Here is a 26,465-nt window from a genome sequence, read left to right on the forward strand (position 1 = left end):
GAACGAAGAACCCGAATCCACTTTGACCCGACCCAAAATCGGAAGTGGACCCACCTATATTTATACCACAAAATAGCCACTTAAAATGCCAATTTTAGTGCTATTTTCCAACATCTTTTTCTATGTTTTATTAGACAACAAAACTAAGCAAGTGGTCAATTATTTACGTGATTAAAATTTATTTTAAATACTACCCCTTATCTTGTGTCCCTATGAAGTTTAACATTATTAGACAATAATTACTTTCTTTAATAATTTCAATTATGTATTTGCTTTCATTTTCTTACATGGAATATTTGTTTATGTTGGTCTCGAAGAGTATTCGAACAAGTCTAGGTGAGGGTGAATAAACTTATTATATTTTAAAAACTTTTTGTAATTGAGAATTTGAAAGATTTAATGTAGTGGAAATTATGTTTTACCTCTTTTTAATTCGTGGCACGTTTTATCTTGTTAAAGATTATGTTTGATGATAGAAAATGTAAGGTAGTATGTAAGTGCGATAAGTAATAAATAGAGAGACAAGAATTCTTATAGTGGTTTAGTCAATCCTGATCTAATCTACTCTTCTCTTACAACTTTTTAGGAGGTTCCACTAGTATTTTCACTCCTAATACAGTGGAGAGGACTTGTGCTTTGATTACAAATATTGTTATTCTACTTCTCCAACCAAATCCTAACCAGGGTTTCACAAGATTACAACTTGTTACTCATCCTCTTTCTACTTCTCCATGTAGAGTGTGAAGTTAAGATTTGAACACAAAGATTGTTATTCTCCAACAAGTGTAGACTTGGTGTTGAGTACTCTTGAATATGCCAAAGTTTGAACTTGATTTCGAATTTGATCGCAATGTGTCTCTCACTAGTCAACTAGTTAGCGCTTGAGTGCAGTTTTACCTTGTAGAAATTTCTTTCAAAAGACCAACACCTCATTCAACTTTGAATTTAAGTATTTATAGACTCCTTTGAATTTGTCAATTGGAGGGAAAAAAATTAAAATGAGTAGTCTTTGTTCAACGTGTAATGACCTGTGGTTGTGTGTTAGGTTGCTTTTGTTAGAATTTTCAACATGTTCAACTGTTTTCTGTTTTCTGTTTTTAAATTTTTCAGTTTTCATTCTCTGTTTTCCATTCTCTATTTTCTGTTTAGAAAACTTGTTTACTAACACTTATTTTTTCAAATTTATTTTTTTAGATTAACGTTATAAAATTAACATAAGTTTAATTTCGAGTGATTTTTAGAACTTAGATTTAAAATATTTTAAAATATATTTGGTTTAAATGGAATAAATATAATTTTTACTTTTAAATCCAATATATGTAAAATTATTACATTTTTGATATCCGAACCAAATTTATAATATCTAAAATACTGTTGGATATATTCATTTGAATGACATGTATATAATATATAATTTTTATTTTGAATTCTAATATAATAATATATGTGAAATTTTTATATTTGATATCTGTAATAAACTTGTATCCGATATAACATAATTAAACATATCCGAATCAATAATCAAATGAGTTTAATTTTGATAATGTGAATGATGTATAATTTTAAGCATAAACAAATAAGTTATGTTTAAATAAATAATGCAAATAGATAAGATAGAAGATGATGATAAATAAAAGAAGATGATAGTGAATGTAATCATATAGTAATGAATAAATATGTAAATAGATAATGGTGAGAATGTAGTTATAGTGACATATAGTCTAATAGATGATAGATGATTCTGTTTTCCATTTAGAAAATAGTTTTTAATAGTGTTTCAGTTTTCTAGAAAATTGGGAAATTGTTTCCAGTTTTCAAAATGGAAAACTGTACTAGTAAACATGTTTTCTGTTTTTTGTTCTACAATTTTCTAAATTTCCAGAAAACTGGAGAAAATTTCCAGTTAGTAAACAGACCCTTAGCTTTTTAACTTGCTTTTTGTCTTGGCTATTTAAGAAAAATTAATCCCCCTTGGTAGGTGTACCTAGGCTAGGTATGTCAATTAGACTAGCCTACTAGGTTGGGGATCAATCATTATTGTGTGGACCATGGTCCACACAGCTGTGTGGACCATACTATCAAATAATGCACATTCAATATAAAAATAATGTACATTCAGTATAAAAATAATGTACATTATTTGTGTACTGAATGTACATTATTTTTATAGTATAAAAATAATGTACATTCAGTACAAAAATAATGTACATTTAGTACATTAAAAATGTACCTTTTATCATGGTCCACACAGCTGTGTGGACCATGGTCCATACAATAATTTGCCATTGGGGATGGGGTTAGGTTGGCCCTAACGCTAAATTGCGGGATGTTGGCTTATCGGGAGGGCTGAATCACTAAACTAAAATTCACCCACGACGTTGACGGGTTGGAGAGGAATAATGTTGATAAAATTATTTAATTTATGAGTCCCTAATAGACTAACATGATTAACATCCAAATGTCCATAATTCTCATAAACTACAAATTGAAATACCATAACTTCATAAGGACCATAATTCTACAATTCAGATGCCACAAATCCACAGTCAAGATTAAAGTTCAAAACAAAACAAAAAAATAAAAAGAAATCAAATGTAAAATAACAATGGATCTTCTTTTCCCTTATTCTTCCCCCATCAACATTTGAAGCTCTAACTCCAACTTCATCAACATCATCTTCATCTAAAAAAGATAGCATTTATTTAATGGTACAAACAAATAAATCAAACTTGATAAAGAAACTAATATTACTATTTGTAGAAAATCTATACAATTAATTACATGCACAAATAAGAGCTTATATTTTTTTTAGGAGGAACCTATTTCTATATTTGTTCAAAATATAATCTCCAATGCTAAAGGAGAATTCAGATGCTACACTTCTAATAGGAATAGAAAGCACATCACATGCCACTTTAGCAAGTTCCCCATAACGTTGTTCTTTTCCTTTCCAATACAAGAGCACATCTATATTATCCAATTGATTTAATTGCTCTTCTTCCAAGTATTTGTCTAAATTAGACTTTGAATCTCGACTACTACTACTTTCACCTTTGATTCGATAATCAAGATAATCCTACATAATTTAAGCATTTATACATGTTAACCAATAACGAATAAACAAATATAATTAACAATATAAATATATGTGTGAATATGAACTAAAAAGAATTAACTTACACTAAGAAGAGTTTCATCCAGTTTTCCTTTTCTTCTTCCCCTTCTTACTACACAAATATTTGTTACCAAAGATTCTCGTGATTGAGAAGTAGAAACTCTAGAAGATGAAGAACCAACACTCTTCTTCTTATATTCATTGTACAACATGTATAATTTGTTCTTTATCCATTCAACCTTGCCTTGACAAGTAAGTAGATCAATCTTCTTATAACAATATTTCACAAATTCCAATTTCAAGCTTGGGTCAAGAATAGCTCCCATTGCAAGTATTATATTGTACTCATCCCAATACTTGTCAAACTTCAATTTCAGTTTTATAGCCATATCCTTTACTATTTCATCCTCACTTTCTAAATTTTCAAGCAACAAACATTCAATCTTCCAAACTTGCAAAAAATACAAATTTGAAGTAGGATAAGATGAACCTAAAATCAAGTTGGTGATATCATAAAATGGATAAAAAAAATACACACTATCTCCCCCCCCCCCCCCCCCCCCCCANCATTTGGTGATGCCTTAGAATAGTCTTAGAAGATTGTATTAGGACTGTAGATACCCCCATTTTTTATCGTAAAAGTTGAAACTAGTTGATATGTGCCTAAGCCAATCAACTAAACAAGCAGCCAACCAACAATCCTAACCACGTACTCTTTGTTAGGATTGATTGTACTTAGATTTACATTTGGTGATGCCTTAGAATAGTCTTAGAAGATTGTATTAGGACTGTAGATACCCCCATTTTTTATCGTAAAAGTTGAAACTAGTTGATATGTGCCTAAGCCAATCAACTAAACAAGTAGCCAACCAACAANTTTGGTGATGCCTTAGAATAGTCTTAGAAGATTGTATTAGGACTGTAGATACCCCCATTTTTTATCGTAAAAGTTGAAACTAGTTGATATGTGCCTAAGCCAATCAACTAAACAAGTAGCCAACCAACAAAAGTGAAGATCTGAAAAATATTCCAAGTGAAGTAGAGCAACCAATAGAGAAGTCTTGAAGACTAAGCAGTGATCAAGTAAATCAGTTGAAGTCATATCAACTGACCTTGAAGCAATCAAGACTTAGCAGCGGATCAAGTAGATCAACAAACCTTCAAGTAGGCAATCAGTTGAAGTCTACCAGCGGAATCAAGAAGTCAAGTCTTTTTCATCCAAGTTCTACACATAGAAAGAAGATTCCTGATGAAGTATCATGAAGACATTTGGACATCTCTCAACTAAGGATAAAGTAAAGGCAAAAAGGTAGCATGTTCCTTTTTGAATTAACGTAATCTTTCAGGGGAAGGACAAAGTCGTTATACAAAAAGACAAAGACGTACAATTGCACAATCATATAATTTTTGGCAACATGGATACCTGTCAAATTGGAGTGCAATGGGCATATTCAATACAGGCTCGGCCCAGGGCAAGGTCAAGCTGGGCCCTTGCCGAAGACCCATGCTTGAATAGGGGCCCCCACCCCACGCCATCACCTTCTATATATACTATGCAATTTTAGTATTAGTATTTAAAATATACGTTTGGGATATTGGAGTATGAATTGGTTTATTAGTTGGTGGGCAAAGTGGGTGTTATGTTAAAGGTCATTGGTTCAAAATCCTATAAATTATTTACTTTTACATTAAATTTCCCCTCACTACGTTGATGAATTTAAGGATATTATTATATAGGGATAGGGATAAGGGTCAAATAGACCCTCAAAGTATACTCAAAACAGCAATTAAGCTCTCAATCAATAAAAAGCTCCAATCGAACCCCTCAACTTGTCAAATTTGTACAATTTGAATAATTTGCCAGTAAACTTCAGGTTAATGCTGACATAAGCAACCATGTGGATTAAAAAATATACGTGTATATGCCAACACATAAATACATTTTTACTTAACATTAAAATCAAAACCAAAACAAAATAAGTAAAATAATAAATAAAAATCCTAATCTAATCCCCAATTCGCAATTCCCAAATGAATTCCCACCCACTCTGTACGTACCTCTGCCATTGCCGACTCCATTTTGACTCCAACAATGCTGTTAGTAGACACCATTATATTGACCACTCCAAAAGCTTTGTTAGTAGACACATTGATGAATCCAAAAGCTCTATTGGTAGACAACATTGACGACTCCAAAAACTCTGTTGGTAGACAACATTGAAGCTGCACCATTGATTAACGCTTCATTAGTGAACTCTTCATCCCCTCTAGAATCAAAATCTTGAATTTGCTTCACTACAACTATGCTACCATATGATAAGATCCCTTTGTACACAACCCCACTCCCACCCTTCCCAATCAAATTCCTCTCGGAAATCCCATTCATCGCTTCTTCTAACTCCGCTCGTCCGAACCACCTCACCCCGCCTGTGTTGGGAAAAAATGACTCATTACTATACTAGTTAGGCCTGAAATGTTTAGATTCCCCTTCTTCTTCTTCTTACCATTCCTGTACATCCTGACCATCAAAATCGCAGCTAAAACTCCCCCAATAACCGCACCCAAGACGCCGAAAACTATTTTTATTGAGTTGGAACTTTCTGAATCTCTGTGATCATTGGCTAGACTAATCACCGGCAATGCAAGCACGCACCGGGCGGTTCTTGGATCTTGTGGAGAAGACAATGATGAGGCACATCTTTTAATTTTAAGATGAGGAGAACGACTATGGCAGAAGGGCTAGAAGATTTTATTTTCATTTTAATGTTAAGTAAAAATGTATTTATGTGTTGGCATATACACGTATGCTTTTTAATCCACAGGGCTGCTTATTTCAACATTAACTTGAAGGTTATAGGCAAATTGGTCAAATTGACAAACTTAACAAGTTGAGGAGTTCAATTGAAGCTTTTTATAGATTGGGGCTTAATTGCTGTTTTGAGTATACTTTCCTACCTACTCTCCCCACTCTTTAGAAGATGAATATAAAAATATTATTATTACATAATATCAAAATTATAACTTATGGAATTTATTTCTGTTAGGAATAAAATTGTAATAGTTTTGATGAACCAATATGTAATTTCAGAAATCCCCTATTTTATTTTATAGAGTGTAGAGATTAGACCCGGAAGACAAGTCATGCCATTATTTTGGTTCGAATTATTGTATTATAGAGTTCATTTTGTCATGAGTCTTGTAAGTTATTTGCTTCTACTATACATATGAGTCTATATGATCCAATGGGCAAGACCGAGGTTGTCTTTGCTAGAAGGCATGAGTTTGAATCCTATGGAGAACATTTTAGCTTTGAAGACCAAGAAATAGCGCTAGAAGTATCACTATCCAACTCCAAAGGGAAGTCAAATTTTGGGTCGATGATGGAGGAACTTATGGAGTAACCTATGGAGGAAGTCAAGCTCCAGAGCTAGTCAAAGAAGATCAAGATCCACTATCTCTACATCATACGCTATACAATGCAAAGAAGGATCAAATATATTATCTTGATAAATATAATTGAATGAGCTGAAATGGAGCAATGGTTAAAGACTTGAGCATACTACCTATTGGTCTAGCATTCGAATCCTACTTGCTATATTTTAATTTACAAAGATGAAGCTTGGGAGCTAGTTACACGCCAATTCTTTGGAGCTAATTTTTGGTCAATAGGGCAACTCATGGAGGAAGTCAAAGTCAATAGTCAACTATAGAGGAACTTTGGCTAGACTTTGAACGCGTGAAGACCATAATGGAGTAAGCTTTGGAGCAATTCATAGTGGAACTTACACTTAGCCAAAATTTGCATGCTTCAAACATTTTTATATGGTCCAGTACGTAATGCCATGAACCAGAAGAAATCTGAAGATGGTGATTTTCTGAAGATCATTGTTCATACTCAAGCAAGAATCACCCAGAAAATATTTTGAAAGATCAACTTGCCCAAGATCAAATCAAGATTGCAACAAATCAAAAATATCAAGCTCTGGAAAGATACAAAGTCCACAATATCAGGCTGTCAAGGCAATAAGTCAAAAATTGGAGGCTACAATTTTCAAAGATCAATCAAGCCGAATTAGAAGACTTTGGTGAGCAATTTGTAGAGGTAATTTTTCAAAATTACCAGAGGCATTAAATGTGCAGATCAAAATGGAGATCTTATCAAATCAAATTGGCAAGTTATCAAATCAACGGTATGGTCATTAAATGAGGAGGTATAGCCATCAAGATCAGATTGGAATGACCAATCAGATCAAGTGAATGTTCAAAATTTGAATCTTCATAACGGGCAAATAATTCTTTGAATTATAAAAAGCCCAAGAAGACTTGAAGACAAAAAAGAAGAGATCTCAGTGAATTAATAGAGCACGAACGGGACATACGAGATACAGAGTTATTACGGTTGCATCGGACCAACAATGAAAAATACAAAGTGCTGAGATATCGAGCTATACACGAGAGAATTCAAGTCTTAGAAAAGAAATCATTATTTCTTTCAACAGTTGTATCTCTACTGAGTGTAGAAAGGAGTGTAGCTGTGTGCGAAACACTCGGGTGAACTAAGTGTAGCTGTGTGCGAAACACTTGGTTGGAACGTAGCTTTGTGCGAGACGTTCCGGAGCGTAGCTGTGTGCGAGGCACTCGGGAGCTTAGCTTTGTGCGAAGAGCTCGTGGTTGAGTGTAGCTTTGTGCGAAACACTCGGGAAGTGCTTGGGTAGCACTAGTGTTTCACTATTTGTATCTGGGTGAACGAGATAGTGGAATTCCCTCCTTGGAGTGAAGGAGAAGAGTGGATTAGGAGGATTGCACCACCTTTGAACCACTATAAATCTTTGTCTATTTACCTTACTGCACTTTACATACTTACATTTCTAACTCACTAATCCTTACGTACTGTGTTGATCATATTATCTGGATTTGTGTGTTCCTACGTTCGCATGTGGTTCAAACTTTGCATACATATTCTTTGATCTATTTTGAGATTTTTCAACGTATTGCATGTCAAGTATGTCTTCAGTTTTACGCAGTTTTATTTTATAGCACTTTACCGTACGGTATTCCGTTGCACATTTCAAGTTGAATTTATTCACTTGAAATCTCTGTTGTTGAAGTGTTATAAAGTTTTTAATTGTTAGAAAAGTCTATTCACCCCCCTTCTAGACTTTTCACCACCCTATCGGGACCAACAATTTCTGTATCTATTTGTATTTTTGGATTTAATTTATAACTTTTTGATATTTTTTTTACCTTTCTATAATTATAATGAGATTTATAATATAGATTAATTTGTGATTCATATCAAAGTACAAATTAGTGACAAAATATATTATTACCATTGAAGAATAAATGAAAATATATAACATCTACTACATACATTCTTACCAATGAAGAATATAAGAAAATATATTTCGAATGCATCTACGTGATAATAATAATAAAAAAGAGATAACATGAGTTATAATGGTATGGATATTTCTTTCATAATAATTATATAGTACAATTCATATAGCATAACGTATCAAAAAGGGAGACAACCTTAGTTAAGACGTACTCGTTCTATTTATTAATTAATATGACGTATATGAATCTTTCTTGCGTTTGCCGGGAGTCAAACCCGGGTCTATTGCTTGGAAGGCAATTATCCTAACCGTTGGACTACAAACGCTTGCTATATAACTTAACCTATAATTAAATATTAAATTTCTAATAAATTGTTTTGCCAAAAAAATTGTCTAAACGTGATATATCAAAACGAGAGTTATAAATATAGTTAATTTGTTTAAAATGTGATTCGGGTGTGTTGGGTTTTTGTTTTTTGTTTGTTTGTTATTTTTTAAAGATAATTTTGAGTACTGCTGTTAACTTTTGGACTCATACGTACTAAAGATCAGTACACATTTGTTTAGGTACTAGTATTTTACCCGTGTGGTACATTAAATTTAACGTACATTTATTAATTATATGAATTATAAAAGAATATATTTCGTAATAATTTTAAATGTACTTCAATACTATATAATAATATGGTCATTAATTATCACATAATTATAAAAATAAACATATGTAACAAACTCAATAACATTTTTTATTATTCAAAGTACAAATTAGTGACAAAATATATTATTACCATTGAAGAATAAATGAAAATATATAACATCTACTACATACATTCTTACCAACGAAGAATATAAGAAAATATATTTCGAATGCATCTACGTGATAATAATAATAAAAAAAAGATAAGATGAGTTATAACGGTATGGATATTTCTTTCATAATAATTATATAGTACAATTCATATAGCATAACGTATCAAAACGGTAGATAACCTTAGTTAAGACGTACTCGTTCTATTTATTAATTAATATGACGTATATGAATCTTTCTTGCGTTTGTCGGGAGTCAAACCCGGGTCTATTGCTTGGAAGGCAATTATCCTAACCGTTGGACTACAAACGCTTGCTATATAACTTAACCTATAATTAAATATTAAATTTCTAATATATTGTGTTGCCAAAAAAAATTGTCTAAACGTGATATATCAAAACGAGAGTTATAAATATAGGTAATGAGTTTGAAATGTAATTAGGGTGTGCTGAATTTTTGTTTTTTGTTTGTTTGTTATTTTTTAAAGATAATTTTGAGTACTGCTGTTAACTTTTGGAATCATACGTACTAAAGATTAGTACACATTAGTTTAGATACTAGTACTTTACCTGTGAGTTACATTAAATTTAACGTACATTTATTAATTATATGAATTATAAAATAATAAATTTCGTATTTCAAAAAAAAAATATTTCGTAATAATTTTAAATGTACTTCAATATTATATAATAATATGGTCATTAATTATCACATAATTATCAAAATAAACGTATATATCAAACTCAATAACATTTTTTATTATTCAAAGTACAAATTAGTGACAAAATATATTATTACCATTGAAGAATAAATGAAAATATATAATGTCTACTACATACATTCTTACCAATTAAGAATATAAGAAAATATATTTCGAATGCATGTACGTGATAATAATAATCAAAAAAAGATAACATGAGTTATAATGGTATGGATATTTCTTTCATAATATAATTATATAGTACAATTTATAAAGCATAGCGTATCAAAAAGGGACACAACCTTAGTTAAGACGTACTCGTTCTATTTAATTTTATTTTTTATTAATTAATATTATATATATTAATCCTTCTTGCGTTTGCCAGGAGTCGAACCCGGGTCTATTGCTTGGAAGGCAATTATACTAACCGTTGGACTACAAACGCTTGCTATATAACTTAACCTATAATTAAATATTAAATTTCTAATAAATTGTTTTGCCAAAAAAATTGTCTAACCGTGATATATCAAAACGAGAGTTATAAATATAGTTAATTTGTTTAAAATGTGATTCGGGTGTGTTGGGTTTTTGTTTTTTGTTTGTTTGTTATTTTTTAAAGATAATTTTGAGTACTGCTATTAACTTTTGGACTCATACGTACTAAAGATCAGTACACATTTGTTTAGGTACTGGTATTTTACCAGTGCGGTACATTAAATTTAACGTACATTTATTAATTATATGAATTATAAAATAATATATTTCGTAATAATTTTAAATGTACTTCAATATTATATAATAATATTTTCATTAATTATCACATAATTATAAAAATAAAATGTAACAAACTCAATAACATTTTTTATTATTCAAAGTACAAACTAGTGACAAAATATATTATTACCATTGAAGAATAAATAAAAATATATAACATCTACTACATACATTCTTACCAATGAAGAATATAAGAAAATATATTTCGAATGCATGTACGTGATAATAATAATCAAAAACAGATAACATGAGTTATAATGGTATGGATATTTCTTTCATAATATAATTATATAGTACAATTTATAAATCATAGCGTATCAAAAAGGGACACAACCTTAGTTAAGACGTACTCGTTCTATTTATATATTAATTAATATGACATTCTTTCTTGCGTTTGCCGGGAGTCGAACCCGGGTCTATTGCTTGGAAGGCAATTATCCTAACCGTTGGACTACAAACGCTTGCTATATAACTTAACCTATAATTAAATATTAAATTTCTAATAAATTGTTTTGCCAAAAAAATTGTCTAAACGTGATATATCAAAATGAGAGTTATAAATATAGTTAATTTGTTTAAAATGTGATTCGGGTGTGTTGGGTTTTTGTTTTTTGTTTGTTTGTTATTTTTTAAAGATAATTTTGAGTACTGCTGTTAACTTTTGGACTCATACGTACTAAAGATTAGTACACATTTGTTTAGATACTAGTACTTTACCTGTGAGTTACATTAAATTTAACGTACATTTATTAATTATATGAATTATAAAATAATAAATTTCGTATTTCAAAAAATTAAATATTTCGTAATAATTTTAAATGTACTTCAATATTATATAATAATATGGTCATTAATTATCACATAATTATCAAAATAAACGTATATATCAAACTCAATAACATTTTTTATTATTCAAAGTAGAAATTAGTGACAAAATATATTATTACCATTGAAGAATAAATGAAAATATATAACGTCTACTACATACATTCTTACCAATTAAGAATATAAGAAAATATATTTCGAATGCAAAAAAGATAACATGAATTATAACGGTATGGATATTTCATATAGCATAACGTATGAATAAGGGACACAACCTTAGTTAAGACGTACTAGTTCTATTTATTTATGTTTTTTATCAATTATTAATATGACCTATATTAATCTTTCTTGCGTTTGCCGGGAGTCGAACCCAGGTCTATTGCTTGGAAGGCAATTATCCTAACCGTTGGACTAAAAACGCTTGAAATATAACTTAACCTATAATTAAATATTAAATTTCTAATAAATTGTTTTGTCAAAAAAAAATTGTCTAAACGTGATATATCAAAACGAGAGTTATAAATATAGGTAATTAATGAGTTTGAAATGTAATTAGGTGTTCTGAATTTTTTTTTCTTTGTTTGTTATTTTTTAAAGATAATTTTGAGTACTGCTGTTAACTTTTGGAATCATACGTACTAAAGATTGGTACACATTTGTTTAGGTACTAGTATTTTACCCGTGCGGTACATTAAATTTAACGTACATTTATTAATTATATGAATTATAAAATAATATATTTCGTAATAATTTTAAATGTACTTCAATATTATATAATAATATGGTCATTAGTTATCACATAATTATCAAAATAAACGTATATATCAAACTCAATAACATTTTTTATTATTCAAAGTACAAATTAGTGACAAAATATATTATTACCATTGAAGAATAAATGAAAATATATAACATCTACTACATACATTCTTACCAATGAAGAATATAAGAAAATATATTTCGAATGCATGTACGTGATAATAATAATCAAAAAAAGATAACATGAGTTATAACGGTATGGATATTTCTTTCATAATAATTATATAGTACAATTCATATAGCATAACGTATCAAAAAGGGACACAACCTTAGTTAAGACGTACTCGTTCTATTTATATATTAATTAATATGACATATATGAATCTTTCTTGCGTTTGCCGGGAGTCGAACCCGGGTCTATTGCTTGGAAGGCAATTATCCTAACCGTTGGACTACAAACGCTTGCTATATAACTTAACCTATAATTAAATATTAAATTTCTAATAAATTGTTTTGCCAAAAAAATTGTCTAAACGTGATATATCAAAACGAGAGTTATAAATATAGTTAATTTGTTTAAAATGTGATTCGGGTGTGTTGGGTTTTTGTTTTTTGTTTGTTTGTTATTTTTTAGAGATAATTTTGAGTACTGCTGTTAACTTTTGGACTCATACGTACTAAAGATTAGTACACATTTGTTTAGATACTAGTACTTTACCTGTGAGTTACATTAAATTTAACGTACATTTATTAATTATATGAATTATAAAATAATAAATTTCGTATTTCAAAAAATTAAATATTTCGTAATAATTTTAAATGTACTTCAATATTATATAATAATATGGTCATTAATTATCACNACACATTTGTTTAGATACTAGTACTTTACCTGTGAGTTACATTAAATTTAACGTACATTTATTAATTATATGAATTATAAAATAATAAATTTCGTATTTCAAAAAATTAAATATTTCGTAATAATTTTAAATGTACTTCAATATTATATAATAATATGGTCATTAATTATCACATAATTATCAAAATAAACGTATATATCAAACTCAATAACATTTTTTATTATTCAAAGTACAAATTAGTGACAAAATATATTATTACCATTGAAGAATAAATGAAAATATATAGCGTCTACTACATACATTCTTACCATTTAAGAATATAAGAAAATATATTTCGAATGCAAAAAAGATAACATGAATTATTACGGTATGGATATTTCATATAGCATAACGTATGAATAAGGGACACAACCTTAGTTAAGACGTACTAGTTCTATTTATTTATGTTTTTTATCAATTATTAATATGACCTATATTAATCTTTCTTGCGTTTGCCGGGAGTCGAACCCAGGTCTATTGCTTGGAAGGCAATTATCCTAACCGTTGGACTAAAAACGCTTGAAATATAACTTAACCTATAATTAAATATTAAATTTCTAATAAATTGTTTTGTCAAAAAAAAATTGTCTAAACGTGATATATCAAAACGAGAGTTATAAATATAGGTAATTAATGAGTTTGAAATGTAATTAGGTGTTCTGAATTTTTTTTTCTTTGTTTGTTATTTTTTAAAGATAATTTTGAGTACTGCTGTTAACTTTTGGAATCATACGTACTAAAGATTGGTACACATTTGTTTAGGTACTAGTATTTTACCCGTGCGGTACATTAAATTTAACGTACATTTATTAATTATATGAATTATAAAATAATAAATTTCGTAATAATTTTAAATGTACTTCAATATTATATAATAATATGGTCATTAGTTATCACATAATTATAAAAATAAACATATGTAACAAACTCAATAACATTTTTTATTATTCAAAGTACAAATTAGTGACAAAATATATTATTACCATTGAAGAATAAATGAAAATATATAACGTCTACTACATACATTCTTACCAATGAAGAATATAAGAAAATATATTTCGAATGCATGTACGTGATAATAATAATCAAAACATGAGTTATAATGGTATGGATATTTCTTTCATAATATAATTATATAGTACAGTTTATAAAGCATAGCGTATCAAAAAGGGACACAACCTTAGTTAAGACGTACTCATTCTATTTAATTTTATTTTTTATTAATTAATATGACATATATTAATCCTTCTTGCGTTTGCCGGGAGTCGAACCCGGGTCTATTGCTTGGAAGGCAATTATCCTAACCGTTGGACTACAAACGCTTGCTATATAACTTAACCTATAATTAAATATTAAATTTCTAATAAATTGTTTTGCCAAAAAAATTGTCTAACCGTGATATATCAAAACGAGAGTTATAAATATAGTTAATTTGTTTAAAATGTGATTCGGGTGTGTTGGGTTTTTGTTTTTTGTTTGTTTGTTATTTTTTAAAGATAATTTTGAGTACTGCTGTTAACTTTTGGACTCATACGTACTAAAGATCAGTACACATTTGTTTAGGTACTGGTATTTTACCCGTGCGGTACATTAAATTTAACGTACATTTATCAATTATATGAATTATAAAAGAATATATTTCGTAATAATTTTAAATGTACTTCAATATTATATAATAATATAGTCATTAATTATCACATAATTATAAAAATAAACATATGTAACAAACTCAATAACATTTTTTATTATTCAAAGTACAAATTAGTGACAAAATATATTATTTTTTATTATTCAAAGTACAAATTAGTGACAAAATATATTATTACCATTTATTCAAAGTACAAATTAGTGACAAAATATATTATTACCATTGAAGAATAAATGAAATTAGTGACAAAATATATTATTACCATTGAAGAATAAATGCAAATATATAACATCTACTACATACATTCTTACCAATGAAGAATATAAGAAAATATATTTCGAATGCATGTACGTGATAATAATAAAAAAAAAAAAAGATAACATGAGTTATAACGGTATGGATATTTCTTTCATAATAATTATATAGTACAATTCATATAGCATGACGTATGAATAAGGGACACAACCTTATATGACATATATTAATCTTTCTTGCGTTTGTCGGGAGTCGAACCCAGGTNATTTCGAATGCATGTACGTGATAATAATAAAAAAAAAAAAAGATAACATGAGTTATAACGGTATGGATATTTCTTTCATAATAATTATATAGTACAATTCATATAGCATGACGTATGAATAAGGGACACAACCTTATATGACATATATTAATCTTTCTTGCGTTTGTCGGGAGTCGAACCCAGGTCTATTGCTTGGAAGGCAATTATCCTAACCGTTGGACTAAAAACGCTTGATATATAACTTAACCTATAATTAAATATTAAATTTCTAATAAATTGTTTTGCCAAAAAAATTGTCTAACCGTGATATATCAAAACGAGAGTTATAAATATAGTTAATTTGTTTAAAATGTGATTCTGGTGTGTTGGGTTTTTGTTTTTTGTTTGTTTGTTATTTTTTAAAGATAATTTTGAGTACTGCTATTAACTTTTGGACTCATACGTACTAAAGATTAGTACACATTTGTTTAGATACTAGTACTTTACCTGTGAGTTACATTAAATTTAACGTACATTTATTAATTATATGAATTATAAAATAATATATTTCGTAATAATTTTAAATGTACTTCAATATTATATAATAATATTTTCATTAATTATCACATAATTATAAAAATAAACAAATGTAACAAACTCAATAACATTTTTTATTATTCAAAGTACAAACTAGTGACAAAATATATTATTACCATTGAAGAATAAATAAAAATATATAACATCTACTACATACATTCTTACCAATGAAGAATATAAGAAAATATATTTCGAATGCATGTACGTGATAATAATAATCAAAAACAGATAACATGAGTTATAATGGTATGGATATTTCTTTCATAATATAATTATATAGTACAATTTATAAATCATAGCGTATCAAAAAGGGACACAACCTTAGTTAAGACGTACTCGTTCTATTTATATATTAATTAATATGACATTCTTTCTTGCGTTTGCCGGGAGTCGAACCCGGGTCTATTGCTTGGAAGGCAATTATCCTAACCGTTGGACTACAAACGCTTGCTATATAACTTAACCTATAATTAAATATTAAATTTCTAATAAATTGTTTTGCCAAAAAAATTGTCTAAACGTGATATATCAAAACGAGAGTTATAAATATAGTTAATTTGTTTAAAATGTGATTCGGGTGTGTTGGGTTTTTGTTTTTTGTTTGTTTGTTATTTTTTAAAGATAATTTTGAGTACTGCTATTAACTTTTGGACTCATACGTACTAAAGNATAAATTGTTTTGTCAAAAAAAAATTGTCTAAACGTGATATATCAAAACGAGAGTTATAAATATAGGTAATTAATGAGTTTGAAATGTAATTAGGTGTTCTGAATTTTTTTTTCTTTGTTTGTTATTTTTTAAAGATAATTTTGAGTACTGCTGTTAACTTTTGGAATCATACGTACTAAAGATTGGTACACATTTGTTTAGGTACTAGTATTTTACCCGTGCGGTACATTAAATTTAACGTACATTTATTAATTATATGAATTATAAAATAATATATTTCGTAATAATTTTAAATGTACTTCAATATTATATAATAATAAGGTCATTAGTTATCACATAATTATCAAAATAAACGTATATATCAAACTCAATAACATTTTTTATTATTCAAAGTACAAGTGAGTGACAAAATATATTATTACCATTGAAGAATAAATGAAAATATATAACGTCTACTACATACATTCTTACCAATGAAGAATATAAGAAAATATATTTCGAATGCATGTACGTGATAATAATAATCAAAACATGAGTTATAATGGTATGGATATTTCTTTCATAATATAATTATATAGTAAAATTCATATAGCATAACGTATCAAAAAGGGACACAACCTTAGTTAAGACGTACTCGTTCTATTTATATATTAATTAATATGACATATATGAATCTTTATTGCGTTTGCCGGGAGTCGAACCCGGGTCTATTGCTTGGAAGGCAATTATCCTAACAGTTGGACTACTCATAATTCTTGGTATTTTCGGAGGAGGTCCAGCTGGTTCACTTGCTGCCCTTTTCTTGCCCGTTGTATTTTCCCCATTCTTTTTCCCTTTATTTTCCCCCTTGTTGGCATCATCAGCATGGGAGAGGAGGATGGACATACCTTCGAAGATTGCTTGAAGTTGGGCAGGCACTTGGTTCGACAGGTCATCGAGTATGGCCTTCATCACATCCTGTCGAAGTTCACTGGAATATTGGAAGGCTCGCAGCTCTGCTCGTAACTCAGCTAGTTCAGCTTTCGCACTTGCAGCCTCTGCTCGAGCGAGAGCAGCCTCATCGGCAACTTTCTGTGCTGCAGTCTCAGCCCATACTGCCTGTTCGAGTAGTTCTTCATGATTGGCCTGAGACTCGGTTGTGCCAGCCACGGGTAGTGCAGCATTTCGAACAATGGCCAGTACGCGCTCAAAGCGAGCCATCTTCTGAGTTTGATCAGCCATAAATTGACGTACTTCGCCAAAGAACTCTTGCGCGGCCTGTTGATCATGATCAGAAGTAGAAGGAGAAAAGGATCGATAGGTACCTTTCGTTGGAGGGGACTTGGGTGCTTCCAGATTTCCACCCATGACTTGCAGTTGCGAGTCCACCTCTCGATTAAGTGTCTGAGGGGCCACAGGGACACCGGGTTCAGAACTCGAAGGTAGCTCCATGTCAGGCGCTTCCCGGTTTCCACCTGAGGGATGGATCACTTCTTGCTCTTCACCTCTCGAACCTGGAGCCTCAGCTTCAGCAACTGTGGAGATAGGATCAGCCGTAGAGGGTTCTTCGGTATTGGACGCTTCCCGGTTTCCATCCAATAGAAGTTCCCCTTCAGCGTCACTTCTCGAACCAGTGCTGGGAACTTGGTCATCTGCTGGTGAGGTTGGAGACGAAGTGTCGACAGGTGCTTCCCGGTTTCCACCTTCGATGGTATCATCAGTACTCCTCGAACCAGCAGGACTTGGGGCAATCTGCTCTAAGTGCTCATTGGACTGCATTTCAGTCTGCTCCGATGAGTCTGGAATGATAATTATTTCAGGAGCAGTAGGAAAACCCGGCAGTGTGAGAAACGGAACTACACCCTCTCGAACTGTCTGAGCTTCATCGTTGTCAATCGAGGGTGAGGACGCAGGTGGTGGCAAAAGTAGAACGGTGTTGGGTGCCACTTGAGGTGCTTCAGAGGTCTCGGATTCACCTCTCGAAGCTTCTACCTGTTCGTCCAGAGCAGAGTTACTGACTTGGGACAGTGGGATTGCGGCTATTGCGATATCATCGTGAGCAACCCCAGAGGTCTCTCCTGGACCTCTCGTGAATTCAATGTTTTGTCCCAAGGAGATGGCAGTGGCGAGCCTGATATCTTCTCGAAATTGGGCATCAAGTTCTGGATCCTCCTCAGGCTCAACCTCGGTTTCTTCAGCTATGCCTTTACCCTTATCAGATCTTCCATTGTTCAGCTTAAATACTCTTGTTTCGTGGGCAAGGTCTAGGAGATGATGAGCTGGGATCTCTGAGATACCCAACCACTGAAGTGCAAACCGTTCTTCTGCCTCCATCTCAGCTGCTTGGGCCATCAGTTGAGTGAAAGGACTGGTTCTCCAGTTGATCCACCTGATCACCCTAGAGAAGTCATCAAGAATAGGTGCTTCCACTTCCAACTGAGTAGTGACCTCTTCTTCTCCATCATTCTGTCCGTCAGACAGAACCTCTGTAGTAGTGATCTCTCGACCATTATCCGAGAGATCATCTTCCAATCTGACATCTGCTATTACTTGAGCAACTGATCTATCAATCTGAGCAGATTCAGTGGGTGTCAACTCAACATTTAGAGCATGTTGCACTGGGTCCCTGACCACAATGCCCTGATCATCAGCAGCTACCATGTAATCCTGAGCTTCAGCTGCTGGAACATCTATCTCTCGAACCACCTGTCGTGGCTCTTCTGTATCCCCCTGTACTGGATCACTGATCCCAGTACCTTCAACTTCTCGAACTTCCTCTCGGGGTTCAAACACAGATTCACCAGTACCCTCAGCATCATTATCAACATGAAGATCATCACAGAAATCTCTTGATAGGGACCTGGTAGGGGGCACTCTCTCAACCTCAGTGGCCAGTGTAGCCTGAGGTTCCCCCTGGGCTTGTGCCCTGTCCTCGAAGGGTACTTGTATAACTGACGGTGTCACCTCTCGAACCTGGGTGACAGCAATATTTTTGGCCNAAACTTCATGATTAGGTCGGCAGCGAGAGCAAACCTCTCCTTTAGGTGGTACTTGCGGAGGGCAGAGGATGCTCTGGGTGGTGCAGTCGCTAGTCGGATTTTCTCCCAAAAGGCTTGCTTGTCCAAGTCGTAATCCGATAGATGCTTGACTGCGTCCTCCGATGACGCGAAATCAAATGCCACTCTGAGGTCACCTACAGATGTTGTGATGGGAAAATCATTAAAGCGGCTTTCGATTTTACCCTTCGTGACCTTGGCATTTGCGAACCATTCTGTGAAGTCGAGGGCGTGAATGGTCCGGTAGTCGTGCGTCATGTATTTCATCAGTCCTGCTTTCTCAAACTTCTTCAGGACTTTTTCCGCCATTTTTGGATTAGGGGAGTTGGTGATGAAGCCGTTTCTATCAAGGATACTCCCCGCCTTGACTTGTTTGATCTGTGAGCGAATGTGTAGCAACTCCCTCTGATATGCGTCGGAAGATGAGGTTGATGTAGAGGATTCGGACGCCATTGATGAAGGTTAGATGTTTTGGAGGGAATGTGTACTGCGTTTAGGATTTGGGGATTTTGGGTAAACGGTTTTAGCTTGAATCCGGGTAAAGAAGAAGGATTTGGCTTTTATATCATGTGGATTCGGGTTGGATATATGGGTAGGGTTGAATATTTGATCCGAGGAAAGATACCGGTTAATTTCAAAGAAGTAAAAGGTCAGAAATACCCTTTATAACGGTTATGTATGTAGGATATGGTAAGGGTATTTTGGTAAAGTATAATGCGGTTTTTGGATAGTGGGATATAATGAGCTGTTTATACAGGCATGCTCCCATTAACCAAGATAATGCCCTTAAGTGCGGAAAACCGTCAGTAACCGATGACCACGTGGCTAGCATTAATATCCAAAGTTAGCCGTTTCCCCTCATATATTCGTTGAACTTTTCGGATTCACCTCTCGAAGGTGAATTGTCTTCCACATGAGTTTAAGGATCTTCCCCCTGAGTGATTGATCCCTAAACCTCCTTATTCCTCCGTCTTGATCTGGTTAAGGATCTTCCCCCTGAGTAATTGATCCCTAACCCTCCTTATTCCTCCGTTCAGAGATATCAGTTTGTTATCTTTCGAAGTGACCTCTCGAACTACCCTTCTTCGAGACATAACGTATATAGACAAACTGATCGGGTGACCTCTCGAACTACCTTTCGAACACAGATTGCAAGAAAAACACGTTTGATTCATCTAAAAGATATCACTTGGAACATATCCTTAAGTTCATTTAGTGATTTCCAGATACATTACATATGAATCAATATCCTATTAGATTCCTTAGAAACTTTTGTTTGGCCTTGGTCAGCCTAATAGGAATCTATCGTTAAAGCAGGAACTAGCCATCTAAAGTCCTATTTTTCTAATAACAGAACTAGGGGTGGCTATTCCCTTTTCTTGTTCTTCTCTCCGGAGCTGCTTACTGTAGTTGGGAGTGACCATCTTCATCGCTAATCCTCTTAAGGTCTTTGGATTAGGTATGATCACCCCTTTGGCTGCTGCTGACCTCAGAAAGTCCCATCTGGTCTTCCTCTCCATTTCCCTTGGTTCTCCATTTGGTTGAGGAAGGCCCTTTTCCAGAATGTGCAGCAGTAGGAGTCCCTCTTGTGCAGGACTCTCCTCCCGATTCCAGTGTCCCATCATTGTGGATCTCCTCGTATTTGGGGATCCATTCACCTTGGATGGGAATAGGATTCTTGCTTGGATTATCAGGAAGCTCCGCAATCTGTTCACCCTTCGTTGATTCTGGATAGTTTTCTCCTTGAAAATCTTTGGACTTGACTGCCGGTTTCTTTCCTCTATAAAAGAATGGAACATCATCTTTTCCTTTCTTTTTCTCCATGGGAAGTTGATGATATGAACTTCTGAAAGAAACCCTCTTATTTATAGCCCAATAAGGTTACCACTTTTGAGTCACGGGATGCAATATGAATGACCATTCAATGCTTGTGTAACTCCAAAGCTGCCATAAAGTTGATGAAACCGCCCCTCACATGCGAAACAGTTCATGGCACTAAATACAAGAAGATAAGATTTAACCATTCATCCCAATTCTATCATTCCCAATTCTAACCTTAGTTGAGAGAATCTATTCTCACTTAATGCTTTTGTGAAAATATCTGCAAGTTGCTTCTCCGTCGCAACATATTCCAAAGTTATGTCATTTTTCTCAACATGGTCTCGGATGAAGTGATATTTGATATCAATGTGTTTCGTCCTGGAATGTAATACTGGATTCTGAGTGATAGCTATGGCACTTGTGTTGTCACACATAATTTTAACCTCCTTACACTCAACACCATAATCCATTAACTGTTGCTTCATCCATAAGATCTGAGCACAACAACTTCCAGCTGCTACATACTCTGCCTCAGCGGTGCTTGTAGCTATCGAATGCTGTTTCTTGCTAAACCATGAGACAAGTCTTCCACCTAGAAACTGACATGTCCCTGATGTGCTCTTTCGATCTATTTTACAACCGGCAAAGTCCGCATCTGAATAACCCATAAGTTCGAAAGATCCACCTCTCGAATACCAAAGTCCAACACTTTGCGTACCTTTGAGATATCTAAGAATCTTTTTAGATGCATTTAAGTGGCTTTCCTTAGGACTTGCCTGAAACCTAGCACATACACCTACTGCAAAGGATATATCTGGTCTACTAGCAGTTAAATAGAGAAGAGATCCGATGATACCTCGATATGTAGTTTGATCGACCTCTCGACCTTCACTGTCGACATCGATACGTAGAGAGGTTCCCATGGGTACTTTGACTGAGGATTTCCCTTCTATATTGTATTTTCTGAGCAGATCCTTGGTGTATTTCTCCTGATTGATGAAGATACCTTCCTTAAGCTGTCTCACTTGTAATCCAAGGAAGTAGTTTAGTTCTCCCATCATGCTCATCTCGAACTTCCCTTTCATCAATCTGGAGAACTTCTCGCACAAGTCTGGATTGGTGCTTCCAAAAATGATATCGTCCACATAGATTTGCACCAATAAAATGTGATCCTCATCCTTAATTCTGAACAGTGTTTTGTCCACTAGGCCTTTGGTGAACCCACACTGAAGTAGAAAAGAGGATAAGGTATCATACCAAGCTCTCGGAGCTTGTTTTAAGCCGTAAAGTGCCTTCTTTAATTTGTATACTTTGTCAGCTCCCACGTCCTTCAAGAAACCCGGAGGTTGTTCAACGTACACCTCTTCTTCGAGAAGTCCGTTCAGAAAAGCGCTCTTGACATCCATTTGATATACCTTAAAGTCTTTGAAGGCGGCATATGCGAGAAAGATGCGTATGGCTTCGAGACGTGCCACTGGAGCGAAGGTTTCATCAAAATCTATTCCTTCCTCCTGACAATAGCCTTTTGCAACAAGTCTGGCTTTGTTCCTAACAATAACTCCATCCTCATTCATCTTGTTTCTGAAAACCCACTTTGTACCAATGACATTCTGATGGTGAGGTCTCGAAACTAGTTCCCAAACATCGTTCCGTTCAAACTGGTGAAGTTCCTCTTGCATGGCTTGCACCCAATCTGGATCACATAGAGCCTCATCGATCACCTTAGGCTCTATTTGAGATAGAAAGCAAGCAAACATGCTTTCTCTGTATGCTGATCTGGTTCGAACTCTGTCACGTACATCTCCAATCACTTGATCAGCAGGGTGACTTCTCAGCCATCTTAGGTCGGGTTGTGGCTCTTCAGTTGATACTTCCATTGAAGGTTGAGATGTGGTTTGAACATCTATGATCTGGATTGGATCAACTGAGTCAGGTGCTTTCTTCTTGGTAGACTCTTCATCATCTGAATCTGACTGGAGTTCTGCTACGTCTCGAACTATCGACTGCTTGTCTTCGAGAGGTAAGTTTGATCTCTCGATAGACTCTGGCTGATCTTCCTCAGCTGCTTCCGTTATCTTTGATGGTTGATCTGTCGATGCCCTTTCATCAAAAGTAACATGTATGGACTCTTCAACCACCAAACTCCGTTTGTTGAAGACTCTGAATGCTTTGCTTGTCGATGAGTATCCCAGAAATACTCCATCATCTGCCTTTTCTTCAAACGTTCTTAGTTGAGCCTTCCCATTGTTGTGGATATAGCATTTGCACCCGAATGTGTGGAAGTGGCTTACATTCGGTTTTCTTTCATTCCACAACTCATATGGAGTCTTTCCAACTCCTTTCACGATCAAGGACCGATTTTGGGTATAGCACGCTGTGTTGATTGCTTCTGCCCAAAATCCTTGTGATATGTTGGCTTGCGAGAGCATGGTCCTTGCGGCTTCTTTGAGAGTTCTGTTCCTTCTTTCAGCAACCCCGTTTTGTTGAGGCGTTCGAGCAGCTGACAGTTGATGATGAATCCCGTTCTCGTTGCAGTAGCTCTCGATTACTTGATTAACGAACTCTCCACCTTGATCTGACCGGATCTTTAGTATCGAGACATCCTTTTCAACTTGAACTTGCTTCAGAAGATTTGGCAGGGCAACTTTTGTCTCGCTTTTCTTGGTTAAGAACACGGTCCATGTGAATCTTGTGTAGTCATCTACTACCACAAGAGTGTACTTCTTTCCCTTTATGCTGGGTGGATCCACTGGGCCAAATAAGTCCATGTGAAGAAGACTTAATGGTCTAGTGGATGATGTCTCGGCTTTGCTCTTGAAAGAGGATTTGATCTGTTTGCACCGTTGACATGCCTCACAAATTTTATCCTTTCGAAACGTCACTTTGGGCAGTCCTTCCACTAAGTTCCTCTTAGTAAGCTTGTTGATAGTCTTGAAGTTCAGATGACTAAGTTTACTATGCCAATCCCAGCATAAATCTTCCTTGCTCCTTGCTAGCATACATAGGGATGGTTTTGCAGACCTCCAATCCACTATGTACATGTTTCCTTTCCTTGCTGCTTCCAAGACGACTGCGAGAGATTCCTCGCTCATAATCTGGCATTTGCTTTTGGTGAAGACACCCTTGTAGCCTTTGTCACAGAACTGGCTCGTACTAAGGAGATTGAACTTGAGCCCTTCAACGTAGGATACTCCCTTAATAACCAGCTCATTCTTTTGAATTTCACCACCAGCTTTTGTGCGTCCCTTCTTCTCGTTGTCGCCAAATGTCACCAAGGGACCTTCGATAGGTTGGATGTTCTCTAGCAGTATTAGATTTCCCGTCATATGTCTCGAACATCCACTGTCAATGAACCACACGTCCCTGGTGTCCTGCAAGGCAATTAAGCAAGTTTAGGTACCCAAACTTTGGGTCCTGGTGGGTTAGTGAGTTTAGGCATCCATTTATACCTTATGCTCATTATTCCAGGCCTAGGTGTAATGTAGCCATTGTACGTTTGATAATCATAAGGAATGCTAGCAAATGTTTTGGGCCTCTTTGGTGCATAAATCAACTTAGGTATAGACTTTTCGATCAGCTTATGCACCATGCCTTTCATACGCTGTTTGGTCATGTGAGATTGCTGAAAGTGAGGTTTCTTCCAGAAATTGTGATTCGATAACCAATTCTCACTAGATGGATAGAGTCTGCCTATCTCCATCCGTGAGTTCCTAACTATGTGGATCTCAGACCTTCCATATTTGCCTTGAGGCGCATTATATGGAATGTAGCTCTTTTTGTACTTGGAATGGCCTTGCGAGAGATAGCGAGGTGATCTCTCGATATTGTTTACCCGGCCATTCTTCGTAGCTTTCCTATACTTTCCATTGCTGGTGTATAGGGACGGTTTATGAATAGCTACTCTGGTCTTTTCTGTTGGTAACTTGTCCTAAACCCATCTGCTTTCTCCATCCGTGAGTTCTAACATGTGGACTCTCAGACTTCCATATTCTTGTTTTCTTCCTGATTTTGGCATGAGTGCTATTAGCGACTGCGAGATCCCTTTTAAATGTTTCAAGCATCTCAAAGGGATCTTCATCGCTTCTGAAAGAAGAACAACGAGAGGTAGAAGTAGAGCAGCGAGATGTGGAAGTAGAGGTTACCTCATTGTCAATGGCCATTAGGCATTGATTCTCTTATTCCTCGGTGTATAAGCAGATGAGCCCCCTCTCATCCTCTGAGCTGCTGCTGCTTTCACTGGAGCTCGACGTCTCGGACTCCTCGATTGTTCTCTCGAGTTCCTCAGCAACAAGCGCCTTTCTGCGCAGATGTTTCTTTGTATCTCCCTTGAAGCCACTTTGTGCTGGCTTCTCTTTGGATTCCTCCTTTCTCCTGGAGTCCCTGCCTTCTAGGCCTTGATACTTGCTTACCTTAGGGTAAGGACAGTCAGCCTTGAAGTGCCCCGGTCTCCTGCAGTTGTAGCATAGACCTTGATCTTCTTCCTCCATTCTTCTGGATGTGTATTTCTCATTTTTCCTTCTTGAGGAGGAAGGTGAACTTGTATTGCTTTCCGGTGTCTTCTTCATGAACTTCCTGAATTTTCTTATGAAGAAAGCAAACTGTTCGTCAGATAAAGAATCAGTGGGATTAGAATCTGACCTTGAGGAGGTGGTTGGTTGGTCCGCAACCAGTGCCACATTCCGTCTGTCCACCACGTCCTCATCTCTCGGAAACATCTCAAATTCGAAGGCTTTGAGATCTCTGAATAGTTGGTCGGTTGTGGTGTTCTTCAAATCCCTGTGATCACGCATTGTGATCACCTTCATTTCCCACTCCTTGGTAAGGCCTCGTAAGACCTTCAGGTTTAGCTCCTTTTGTGGAATCTCCTTCTCGAGATCACTGATCTCTATTGATAGCTTCATGAAACGAGATTCCATGCTGTCGATGCTCTCCCCTGGCTTCATCTTGAAGTCCTCGAACTTCTTCATGGCCACGGT

At 34.4% G+C, this 26,465-nt stretch overlaps 10 non-coding genes across 10 annotated transcripts; all 10 read right to left on the bottom strand.

The window, feature by feature from the left end:
* Positions 1-8,705: 8,705 nt before the first annotated feature.
* Positions 8,706-8,777, bottom strand: TRNAG-UCC. Its single transcript has one exon. It is a non-coding gene; the product is annotated as a tRNA-Gly (tRNA).
* Positions 8,778-9,499: 722 nt separating this feature from the next.
* Positions 9,500-9,571, bottom strand: TRNAG-UCC. Its single transcript has one exon. It is a non-coding gene; the product is annotated as a tRNA-Gly (tRNA).
* A 761-nt stretch (positions 9,572-10,332) lies between these two features.
* Positions 10,333-10,404, bottom strand: TRNAG-UCC. Its single transcript has one exon. It is a non-coding gene; the product is annotated as a tRNA-Gly (tRNA).
* A 718-nt stretch (positions 10,405-11,122) lies between these two features.
* TRNAG-UCC lies at positions 11,123-11,194 on the bottom strand. The gene has a single exon. It is a non-coding gene; the product is annotated as a tRNA-Gly (tRNA).
* Positions 11,195-11,907: 713 nt separating this feature from the next.
* On the bottom strand, positions 11,908-11,979 carry TRNAG-UCC. The gene has a single exon. It is a non-coding gene; the product is annotated as a tRNA-Gly (tRNA).
* A 728-nt stretch (positions 11,980-12,707) lies between these two features.
* Positions 12,708-12,779, bottom strand: TRNAG-UCC. The gene has a single exon. It is a non-coding gene; the product is annotated as a tRNA-Gly (tRNA).
* Positions 12,780-13,666: 887 nt separating this feature from the next.
* On the bottom strand, positions 13,667-13,738 carry TRNAG-UCC. The gene has a single exon. It is a non-coding gene; the product is annotated as a tRNA-Gly (tRNA).
* A 731-nt stretch (positions 13,739-14,469) lies between these two features.
* Positions 14,470-14,541, bottom strand: TRNAG-UCC. Its single transcript has one exon. It is a non-coding gene; the product is annotated as a tRNA-Gly (tRNA).
* Positions 14,542-15,545: 1,004 nt separating this feature from the next.
* Positions 15,546-15,617, bottom strand: TRNAG-UCC. Its single transcript has one exon. It is a non-coding gene; the product is annotated as a tRNA-Gly (tRNA).
* A 721-nt stretch (positions 15,618-16,338) lies between these two features.
* On the bottom strand, positions 16,339-16,410 carry TRNAG-UCC. Its single transcript has one exon. It is a non-coding gene; the product is annotated as a tRNA-Gly (tRNA).
* Positions 16,411-26,465: the final 10,055 nt, after the last annotated feature.

Source organism: Ipomoea triloba, chromosome 8 (genome assembly GCF_003576645.1).
Source record: "Ipomoea triloba cultivar NCNSP0323 chromosome 8, ASM357664v1".
NCBI lineage: Eukaryota > Viridiplantae > Streptophyta > Magnoliopsida > Solanales > Convolvulaceae > Ipomoea > Ipomoea triloba.